Source organism: Squalius cephalus, assembly GCF_949319135.1.
Source record: "Squalius cephalus genome assembly, chromosome: 20".
Taxonomy (NCBI): domain Eukaryota; kingdom Metazoa; phylum Chordata; class Actinopteri; order Cypriniformes; family Leuciscidae; genus Squalius; species Squalius cephalus.
The window spans coordinates 17081743-17092938 of record NC_137141.1 but is presented as its reverse complement, the minus strand read 5'-3'; positions in this window follow the sequence as shown (position 1 = coordinate 17092938).

Genomic DNA, 11196 nt, shown 5'->3' with positions numbered 1-11196 from the left:
AAACATTTTTTTTATTATTTTTTTTTACTATTTTAGTTGCATGGTGTGAAATAAATAACTGATGGTAACTAAATACAGCGATTTACTAACTCTTACATAGTGGGGAAAAAATACTATGGAAGTCTATGGGTGCCATAAACCTTCTGGTTACCAACAATCTTTAAAATATCTTCTTTTGTGTTCAACAGAAGAAATAAACTCATACAGGTTTAGAACAACATAAGAGTGAGTAAATGATGACAGAATTGTCATTTTTGGGTGAACAATCCCTGCACTGTGAATTTTGGGTTTTCTCTTCACACTAGGTGGCACTGTGGAGTTGCTCTGTTACTCAATCTAAACCTGTTTATCTCAGTACCCACTAAGGTCATCACAGAGATAGGCCTATAGTGGTTCATTAATACTTTCTATTGTTCATTTGCTGTGATGTGATGTTCATTGCAATACTCAAGTCTGCCCAAGGGCAAAAAAGATATACAGGCACCCCAACAAGCTAACAAACAGCTAGCATATACTTCCCTCCCACACATTCAGCAACGTTAGCATGACACAGCAGTGCTCTGTCTCTCTGATAGAAGCTTTCTTCACATTCCACTTTCATTCACTTTTAATTGGTGCTGTCTCTGGGTGGGATAGGGGAGCCACTCTTGTTTAGCCCTGTCACAGAGTTGCGGCACAGCGCGCAGTGCTCATTTCCCACATAACACACTTTCAATTAGTGGCCTGCCTTTCATAGCATGGAGAGAAGGCAAGATCACTAGCCGGCTATAGCTAATGAGTTAGCGCGGAAATACAGTGACATGTGAAGGAAATGCCCACGAGACGCGTACACGCAATGGGACATTGACAGAGGAGGATGTTGGGAAGCTGGGCAAAGCATAGATTCGCAGGGGTCATGCTAATAGTAGAACATGACAAATGTAAAATAAATATAGCAGAATGTGACAAACATAACAATTTGTGATTTATGAAATGTTGCTCCAGGATCAACAAATATGTTGGTTTCTCAACATGGCGACAACTATAGGTTATATTAAAACACGCACTTACACACACACACACACACACACACACACACACACACACACACACACACACACACACACACAGTCATCACCATGTTGATAAAATGCACATATCATGCCTTCAATTGTATAAATTATACACAGAATACATCTAAAATCAGCACATTCAGCTTTATGTGAGCTGATATACACAGCGGCTGTACAGATTATGAGGAAGAAGACACCACATTTAGTTCTTTTTCTTAGGCTGCAGGGGGTCATACTGCAAAATCTTTTATTTTAGATTTTGAAGAATGTACTGTGGCATTCTAACAGAATAAATGCAGTTATGATTAGCCAAGATGTGACAGTCTAACCAGAAGCATGGCTTCAAGTGCAGCTAATCATCAAGAAATCAGAATATAAAAAATAAATAAAAAGAGCGATTACTTGGTAAAGTGTCTCGCCTAGAGACATTTAATTATTTAATTAAACTCAGAGCCCCCTTCCATCTCTCCTTTGGAGCTTACAGGCACACAGATGTTTTTAGACATGTCCTCATTACTGCGTTCCTTTTCAATGAGCATTTGTTTGACATTGATAAAAGGGATAGTGCACCATTTAAGGCAAGGTTATCCTGACCATGGCAGGAAAAAGCTGTAAAATCAGAGGACGTAGTTCTGATATTTCCGCTTTAATTACAGCACTTTGAAATGCACAGAGTAAACAGGGAATGATGCAACACTTAGAGTAAACATGGAGATGTTTGTAACTTCAAAAGGGCTCTGATCATACTGGATGCTCCAATCCTCATCAGCTTGCTTATGTCGAAGCCAAAATTTGTTCATGAAAGACAAAAGAGGATGAAAAGAGGAGACAATCCAAGACGCCAAATTCCGACCAGCAACAGCTCAGCTAACAGTATTATTCAGACAGGCTCATCAGATAAAATGTTTGCTTATTACATCTGCGCCAGAAGCATGGAGAGCATTTAAAAAACATGTCAAAAAACGAATTAGAGAGAATACAAGAACATTGTGGGTGTTATGAGAGCTTCAGCTTGGCCCCATTTAAAGATTTTCTTTTCGCCAAAGGAAACCACAAGGCACAAGTTTAAATGATGCTCCAAAACCGTTTTTAATGTGCCTTTCCATGTTGATTCATATGGGTGTGTGAGGGTGGATATAGATTCAAAAGCTTAAAAGAAGCAGACCGCATGCAGGCATTCCCTCCTTCAGGAGTAACACTGTTTTAAGATGTGGCTGTCTTGAAAGTACTGCGTTATGTATGTTTAAGAGGTTGAGATATCTACAGACTCCAGCAGAGAATGTACGAACATATGGCTGTTCACAAAAGGGATTTCGGATTATCTCTCATTGGATGTGAGCACTCTAGTGCCGGTGAAATGACTTGCAAACAAAAAGGCACATAAATGCATTATGCCTTCTGGGCCGTCAGCCTTGAAAAGAGACAAATAGAGTTCTCATCAGTGCAATGATTTGCTTGCTCTTACTGCTCTTTGAATGTAATTAAGGGGCAATAATGGAGACAAACTGTTCTGTGAGATGCCCATAGCCTTACTGACAGTCAAACTATTGTTTATGGGGATCTTTTATTCCAGATCCGTAGGGGCAAAGTCTTCGCAGGTTAAAAAATTGTTGTCCATGCACACAATGCTGTTTATCAATTCAAAAGAAGTCTGACACAACATGTGCTCAGGGTAAAGCTACTGAAGCAGAGAATTCATCATAGAAAGGGCACATCGCCTGTCTCCTCTCAGCAGCTAGTCTGGGATTTAGATAGACCGAATACACTTGGCTGGTGAGAAACAATAGAATATGCTTGACACTGGTCATAGTTCAGACTTTAAGCGGATTCGAGCGCAGAACACCGCGTGAATGCAAAAGCGGAGCGTGCCAAATGTCTGATATCTTCTGATGGAGTCTTGAAAATTTGGTTGCACGAGTTTCTGGGGCAGAACTGCCTTCTCTCTAATGAGCATTTGCTAAATGAAGGCTCATTAATCTCTTCTCAAACAACAATGTAATTTTTTGCTTCCTGACTAGAGTTAACTCGGAGTTAAGTTGGCAGATTCTGCTCAACTTCATGGCTCTGCTCTTGATCTGTTGTTATTAATTGTTTATTTGGGATTCATGCCACTATTCAATAAGTCTCAAATCCCTCCCAGAGTCTTCCCGGAGCACGCCTCTATAGCTGAAAGTAAACAAGATTAAGACTTAAATCCATTTTCTGAACATGACAGAATGTATTTGTATCCATAAGAAAAAAAAAAAAAACACTTTAAAGTCCCCACAAAGCCAACTGATCATTTTTAAGGGCAAAGTGGTACTCCAAGTACCTTAAAAAAAACTTAAAAGATAAAGATATAAATAATAGGTCCTCTTTGTCATAAGTATTATAAATAGTATGTGTTTAATGTCTATTCTCTAATTATCCGAAAAAATCTACAAAAATAAAAAAGTATAGGCCTGGTTTCACAGAAAGGGCTTAGATTAAGCCAGGATTATTCCTAAATTCAATTAGGATATTTAGCTTTTATAAATGTGCCTAGAAAAAAAAAACATCACTGGTGTGCATCTTGAGACAAAACAATGGCACATATTTTAAGATATGTCAGTGCAAGTTGCTTTCAGTTCAAACCGCTCAAACATGCATTTTAGTCTGGGGCTATCTTAAACCTTCTGTGAAACCTGGGGATAATGAAATTATTAATGAAATTAGCCTAGTCACAAGCAAAAGTCTGTTAGGAATCTGTTCTTTTTAATTAGTCATCAAAAGTTTTCAAGAAACAGCCTCGAACTCCCTCATTATAGTGGTTTGAATGTAAGACTTTCTCAGTCAAAGAATCACAAGTTCAGAACTGACTCCGGTTTCTGGAATTTATGTTCAGTTTGAAATTAACTCCATGAATTTGAAGTTTATTTCCCCACTGTATATTTATTTCACCACATAATTAAAAATACATATTTATATTTATAGCTTTGCTCAAATGTATAGAGTGACATGTTGGAACCATAACCAACAAAAAATTGTATTTTATTTTTTCAAACAAGCAGAGATATTCTTTTAAACCAGAGTGATATTTATATGACACAAATACAGGATCACTACAGTGGCAACATTACATTGGAACTATATTAGCCAAACACAGCTCAGGATATATATTTTAATAACAATATAAGAAGCTTAGCATGTGGGAAATACAATTATTTTATGGGAAGCTCAGTCTGTCTGGCAGTTAGTCTAAATATTTCAGATACCTTCAGATACCTTTCTTTCTTTCTTTCTTTCTTTCTTTCTTTCTTTCTTTCTTTCTTTCTCTTTCTTATCATTGTTTTGCTGGGTTGTGTTGCTGTGTACTTGCTAGTCCACATATTTCAGCTGCCCACCTCTCTGATGACACAGGTAGAAAAAGATTAGTTCCCATTTACTAAGTCCCTCCAATCTGACTTTGATGTATGACCAGTACTTACCCAATCCTTATTGGTTCAAATTGAATGTAATCAAGATGAATGTTTCTTGCGGGTCCAATTATGTTCATGGTCTCTTGCTGGTTAAAATCCTCTTGCTTTACCATGAAAAAAGATCAATAAGTTATTTATTGTTTTCATACTACTTTCCAGAGGATGTAAGGATCTACAGTACAGACGCCCCCTCAAAAATATCCTTTATTCAGGCCTCTGATCAAATCACACCTCTGCATAACGATTCAACATTCCACTTCGTTAGGCACCGCTAAATGCATAATGGCTTGGGAAAAAACCCAATCTCAAAATGGATGACTAAGCCAAAAATCACATATTAGACTGTAAAATCCTGTAAACATCTGGTAATGTCGCTATACTGTATACAATTCAAAGCTGTTTTAATCTCTAATAGGCCCATGGATAGGCTTAAACTTCCCTAAAAAATTTAATATATAAAGCCCATGTTACTCACTATTTTCACTGTGCTAAATCCAGCCATTTCAGCAGTAATCTAATTAAAGGCTAGATTTACTATTAAAGGCACACTAAGAACGTTTTTGTTTATGTCTCACTCTTTAATGCAGTCTTGGACTTTATATTGACACCTATCTGAGTCCACTTCACACCAAATCTATTTATTTATTTGTTTTTTTTCATTCTTCTCAGCTCATACATACATCCAAAAACTGACATTGTAATGGACACAAAGGACATTTGCTATATGTTGGCATCCTTGCTTGTCCTGGCATTTATGCTGCAGGTCATTACTTCAGTGTCACATGATCCTTCAGAAATCATTCTAAATGCTGATTTGCTGCTCAAGAAACATTTCTTATATTATCAGAGTTGAAAACAGTTGTGCTGCTTTGTTTATGGACACCATAATGCATTTGATATATAGAAAGTTTAAGAAAAACAAAACTTATTTGAAATATAAATCTTTTGTAACATTATGAATGTCTTTATTGTCACTTTGAATTAATTTAAAGGCACATTATGTAATTTTCGCAGATAGAAGTTGCATATTCAAAACAATAACAAAGCCGTAGATTGATGATGCTGTGAAGGAGCGTTGGATGATAGCAATTGTTGTCAGATATTGTCTTTTTATTGGGAGATGAGAGGGAAAAAGCGTAACGCTAACTTGGATCATGTGTGGCACCTCAGCCATATCATATAATGGCCAGCGTTCTACAACCATCTCTGGCCATGGTTTCTGCGGCAGTAAAAGTGGAAACTGAGGATAACGCGGACATAATGCCATTGACAGGTGATGCAATGTGGAGGGATGTTATCAGAGATTGTCTTATTATTGGGAGATACGAGGGTCTGTGACTCTACTATTGGAAATGCTAACTTGGATCATGTGTGCCTTGATAACCAATCACATTATAGCCTTGAAGTCATTACAGCCTTGAATTTCGTTCAGAGTTGTGTGAAAGTCAATCACTGTTTGCGGATACCACAGAAATTAATGAGAAGTGCCGTCAAGGGCAATACCTGTCGCGCAATTGTCTGTTTTTAAATTATTTATTATAAAACAGCATTTTTCCAGTGTAAATTCTAAAAATAGATAAATCCAAAATGACTGTTCAAGAGCAAACATGCTGAAGATTAGCCGATGGGGTGTCGATTCATTAAATGATGAGCTATTTCCTCACAAATACAGCTTATTCTGCGAAGTGAAGCCTCTCTACCATTGACATTCATAAAAAGAATTTCTGTCACAGTCACACACCATTTGGACTTTGTTTTTCAGTTGTCATGGTTGTTAATTTGATTCATCATTCAGTTCAGGTGTGTGTCATTAATTATCCTTGTTTGCATGTATACTTAACCCTCTGGGGTCTGAGCTGTGTTCTGACATGCTCTGACATTTGTGCTTATTTCTGTTACTTGTGACATTTTCATGGCTAAAGTCTGATTACACTGTATTCAGCACAAACTCTGCTACAATAATATATCAGCAGCATGTATGTAAAAGTTTGTAGTTTTGAGATAATGACATTTATGCGTGGTTTGTGAAAATACAAAAAAAATTCTCACTGAAATAAGGTCATGAAACCCATACTGATTATTTCTTCACAAGACTTTTGAAAATTGTATAATGTAGCCTAGAATATTTGCTCCAAAACTATGTGAAAATCATCCTGACTGCTCATTCAGATAAGACAATATATTAATTTAAAAATTGTAAGACGTGTTTTGTGTGAGAAAGCTCTATGCGGGAGGTGTGATCACATCATTAATATGTAAGCTTTTCACACCTGAGAAAGACGAAGACCCTCCCCTAACGGCCCTATTAGGAGCTATCAGGCCCTATCATTCTGAGCAACCTTGCACAAAGAATGAGGAGATTTAAAAAATAATGGCTTTTTGATTGTTTGGATTTATTTACAACACAACATAATCCAAAGTTACAAAACAAATGACAAAAAGCACTTATTGTTTGATTTTCACTTTACCATGTTCATGTACAGAGACTCATGTGAATGTTGAAGTCAGCAGACTCAGTGGCATCTGGTCCCTGAAAAAAAAAAAAAAAGTGAACATACTGATATCAAGAGAAAGGCCTGCACGATTTTGGGAATAAATTTTAGATTTTTCTGGTTAAATACACAGAATACACACACACACACACACACACACACAAATGTTTCCAACAATATATAATATAATGAACACCAGGTTTGTTGTGCCTTGTAGGCATAGGCTATGCGCAGTGCTGCATAAAATAATAAAAACAATAACCTATAGCAGCCTATAAATCTTCCAAAAGATTTCAGTAACAACTACGCTAGAGAAAAATATATTGATTATCATATGTTACTTCAAATGTTTCCATTCGTTATGATGATATGAAATGAGATAATAGTAAAAACATGAAGCCGTTTGGTGCGTTTTGCTTTTCAAACGCGATCGCGCACCAAAATATGAAACATTATGGTTACCATATACATATCTACGTTTGAGCAGATATCCACAAACACAGTAACAGTAAACATGTGTCTAAATATTATAATATTCACCATATATCTAGCAACAGTTCAACTGCAATGTGAAATTTATGCAACAATAACAAACTAATATGTAAGAATTTCTTACCTTACATCTTTCTTGTCTTCAAATCGCGTTCTTCTTCTGAGGTAAATCCAATGTAAGCTCACGCCTCACGGCGCGTCTTTCAAACTCGACAAAAAGCAGAGACTTGTGAAGTTTTTTTGTGCTTTGTTTTTGAGGTAGCGAGCGCGTTCGCGTTCCATGTGGAGATTTGCATGTGAATCTATTATGCATGCGTGGGCGTGGTCAAATTAAAAATAATGAGCAAGCGTTTGAGATACTGGACATCTTGTTGGTTTTATACAAATTACTTAAACAGAGAATATTTGTTTTCAGTTTGAATCCGATCATTTAAAAGTACTCACTTAAATGTTTATAAAGGTATATGGCTCATAAATGTGTGACAAGTATTCGCTGAGTTTTGTTTCAGTTTATAGACGTGCTCAAGAAAAAAAAGTTCACCGCGACGGGGAGGCAGAAAGCACACCCTGTTTATTTTCTTTATTTTACAAAAGCACAATGTTTTGATTTGATTGTAAGTGGACACATACAAAAGTAGAAATATCACAGATTCTTTTTTTATATTTCTTTTTTCTGTATGACCATAAATGACGGAGTAATTTAAGTTTATTGTGCTACAATGTGAAGAAAATCCAGCAAAACGCGCGGGCGCGTTTGCCGACCCCAGAGGGTTAAGTTCCTCTGCTTCTGTTCATTGCTGTTGGGTCTCATCTGTGGTTAAGTTGTGTTGGATTGCTGTCCTCTGGATATACCTGTGGATTTATTAAAGATTCATCTTCATCTTCATCTTCATCACAGCGTTGTGACAGAGTCTGCTTCCTCCACAATATTTGAGCCACCGCCAACGGGAGTGACCGAGCAGAACATCACCCCAGAGCCGGACCCATTAGAGTCTGACCAGTTATGTGAGCTGTCAGTTATCCATCGCTATGGGAGTCTTCGTGGAGTATGAGGGGATGGAAGCGAGCCCTGCCCACCCTCCTGCCACTGAGAGTAAGTTCCGGCTGGATTCAATGGATAATTTATCTGAGTGTGGAGAGAGAAATTCCCTGTGTCCCTTCATCATGCCTGAATGTGTATCATTGTCTTCAGTCCTGCTAACCCCACCCAGCCTCCCTCTCCCATTATGAAGGCTTTGTTTTTTGTTGGTTTTTGTTCTGTTCTCTATTCTCCTAAGTCAATCCTGCCCCTCAGTACCACCCCAGCCTCCTCTCAGTGGTGTGGATACACCTTGGGACTGCTTGGAACCATCTCCTCCTGGGCATGAGGAGCCTGTGGCGCCTGGCTCCCACCGCCTTCACCACTGACCTGTAGGCCTTTCACGGCCACCTAGGTCATCTGCGTCTTTCCGCTTCATCGGCTATCCGGCTATGTGGTGGGCTCCATCTCTAATGTTGTCTCCATGGTGTCATCCGGTCTCCCTCCATGACTCCTCCCTCCAGCGACGCCACCGTGGAGTTAGTCCTGAATGTGCTCTGGGTCACCATCTACCCTTCCCTGTTCAAGGCCATTCCCTGATTAGTTTCAAGACTTGCACCACCCACTTTCTGTTTGTTCATCCCTCTCCTGGATCTTCGCACTCCACCAAAGGCTCCTCTATCCGCCTGCAGGCATGAGGTTCTGCTTTCCAGGAGGGGGCTTACTGTCACAGTCACACACCATTTGGACTTTGTTTTTCAGTTTGCACCATTTTCCTGAGTTGAGTTTTGGTAGCCATGCTAACCAGTTGCCATTCTTTAATGTGGCTATCAGATATAAACTACATTAACATTAAGTTAGCTTAGCATGCTAATCTGTTTACAGTATTAAGTAATGCTTTTGTGTGCTCATTCTCACACTGAAAGCTCTCCTCAGCAGTCTGGTGAATCAGTGTCAACTGAGTGGCACAATCTGTAATGCCACAAGCCCCGAACATTTTAGGTCGAGGGTTTTGATCCTGTGTGGCACATTCCCAGTCCACAAGAGATACTGTGTCCAGAAGTGGTGCAAAAGTTGCTTCTGTTCGAGATATTGTGTATTTCTGAGAATGATCTTATCTGAACTTATTAAATATAACATGCAGTGCATTTTCATTTTGAGCTGATTCTCACATGAACAACTGACCTTCGGCAGCTGTGTGAACACACATCTACCCAGTGGCACAAGGCAATGAGTGATAGGCACCTGACCCAGAGATAGTGGGTTTTAGTCTTGTGTGGGACAACTTTATAAAATTGTATGTAATGTTGTGTCATTTTAATTCCTTTATTATCCGGGTAAGCGTTGTAATCTTTCTTCCTCTTGGATTAGAAATAAGTTTGTTCGATTAGAAGTCTGTGTTCACTCTCACCTGTACGTCTGAACAGATGAATGGATGGAGGCAGGCAGGCAGAGAAAGCAGAGAAGGCGAGAAAGTAGCTGGATTGGCCCTGTATGTGTCACTGTTGTGTTCTGTTTAGTTTGTTTTTTCATCGGACTTGTCTTCTGTTATCATTAGTTCATCGTCGTCACCTGTGTCTTGTCAATCACCTTCATCACCTGTGGTCTGTTAATTAGTGTTCATCTGTGTCACCTGTTTTATGTTCATCAGTGTCTGTATTTAGTTCCCTCTTTTCAGTCAGTCTTTGTCCGTTCTAACGTCTGGTAATGTCTGAGTCATGTTGTATTTGGTGTGAGTGTATCCTACCTGCCTGTTTGTAACCTGTTATATTTGTAAGTAAAACTTTGCATTGGAGCTTTCTGCCTTCATCGTCTTTTTCAACCTACACCACACCCTGACAGAAGAACGGGCCGCCCAAAATGGATGATGGATAATCATCCTTGCTCAGGAGAGCAAAGATTTTTTTTTTTTTTTTTTTCAAGGGAATTTGTAAAAATTGCCCTCACCAGCACCCTGGATGATGAGAGCCTGAAAACTCTGTTCTGGATTAGGGCCAATTTTGACCGTCCCATGGATCTCCCTGACACCACGGGACTGAATTGGAGGGATACAGTCGTCCGATGTCTGGAGTACGTTGTGTCCCGGTCCGGAACAAAACCAGAGCCTTCACCGCTGGTCCTGTCCAGCGCTGAGACAGTGTCTCCAGACAAGATGTCCACCGTCAAGCCAGTGTCTCCGGACAAGATGGCAGCCGCCGAGCCAGTGTCTCCGGACAAGATGGCCGCCGCCGAGCCAGTGTCTCTGGACAAGATGGCCGCCACCAAGCCAGTGTCTCCGAACAAGATGGCCGCCGCCCAGCCAGTGTCTCCAGACAAGATGGCCGCCGCCGAGCCTGCGCATCACGTCATGCCTGCCGAGCCAGAGACTGTTCACGTCATGCCCGCCGAGCCAGAGACTGTTAACGGCATACCCGCAGAGCCTTCTTCGCCGATGGTCCCGTCCAGCCCAGAGCCTTCTTCGCCGCTGGTCCGATCCAGCCCAGAGCTTTCTTCGCCGCTGGTCCCATCCAGCCCAGAGCCTTCTTCGCCGCTGGTCCCATCCAGCCCAGAGCCTTCTTCACTGCTGGTCCCGTCCAGCCCAGAGCCTTTTTTGCCGCTGGTCCCGTCCAGCCCAGAGCCTTCACTGCTGGTCCCGTCCAGCCCAGGGACTTTTTTGCCGCTGGTCCCGTCCAGCCCTGAGCCTGTCACCACCCCAGAGCCTGAAC